Raw genomic sequence first — 1,003 nt, 5'->3', positions numbered from 1 at the left:
CACAGGAGGAGGAGGAGGAGGAGGAGGTATCCTTGAATTTTCTCTTCGCGCGATATTTTTTTTTGGAATGGATTTAGATAGATTTTCTTTCTAGGATTATCTTTATCTTCCTTTGAGCATATCTTCGATTTCGAAGAGTATAAGTTTTTTTGTTTCTTCTTTTTTTAGGAATTTTTTTAGGGATTATAAATTTTGTGCAATCTTGTTCCTCGTTTAATTTAATTTAATTTGCGTAGAGGAGAATTGAGATTATTGATATAATCGAATTATCGAAATCTCTCTCTCTTTAAAATTATAATATTAAACGTTCGAGTAAACAGGGATGGAAGATAAATGAAACGAATAACGGGTGAGCGAGGAGAGGATCGTAAAAATTCGAAGATCGGCGGAGATTATAATATAAGAGATTTTTTGGAATTTTTTGGAATGGATTTAGATAAATTTTCTAGGATTATTTTTATCTTTCTTTGAGCTTATCTTCGATTTCGAAGAGTATAAGTTTTTTTTCTTTTTTTAGAAATTCAGGATTATAAATTTTGTACAATCTTGTCCCTCGTTTAATTTAATTTAATTTGTGTAGAGGAGAATTGGAATTGAGATTATTGATATAATCGATTTATCGAAATTAATAAATAAAATTATAATATTAAACGTTCGAGTAAACAGGGATGAAAAATAAATGAAACGAATAACGGGTGAGTGAGGAGAGGATCGTAAAAATTCGAAGATCGGCGGAGATCGTAATAAGAGATATAACGTTATCTCTTATCTGCTATTGGGAATCTGGAATCAGCATCCGTTATCGATCGGAATTAAGAAAAAGCTTACCTCGACTTAAAATTAAAAAAAAATCGGTCTAAAAAGAAGGGCACTGCGCATTTCCCCTTATCTCGACCGATAACGCGTATTCAATTCCATTTTACCATTCTGATTCGATAAGAAAAAAAGATTAAAAATAATTTCTAAAAAAGAAAAGAAGAAGAAAAAATTCATCGATGAAAGA

The sequence above is a fragment of the Apis dorsata genome, unplaced genomic scaffold, assembly GCF_000469605.1.
Source record: "Apis dorsata unplaced genomic scaffold, Apis dorsata 1.3 scaffold_93, whole genome shotgun sequence".
NCBI lineage: Eukaryota > Metazoa > Arthropoda > Insecta > Hymenoptera > Apidae > Apis > Apis dorsata.
This window is presented reverse-complemented; position numbering follows the sequence as displayed.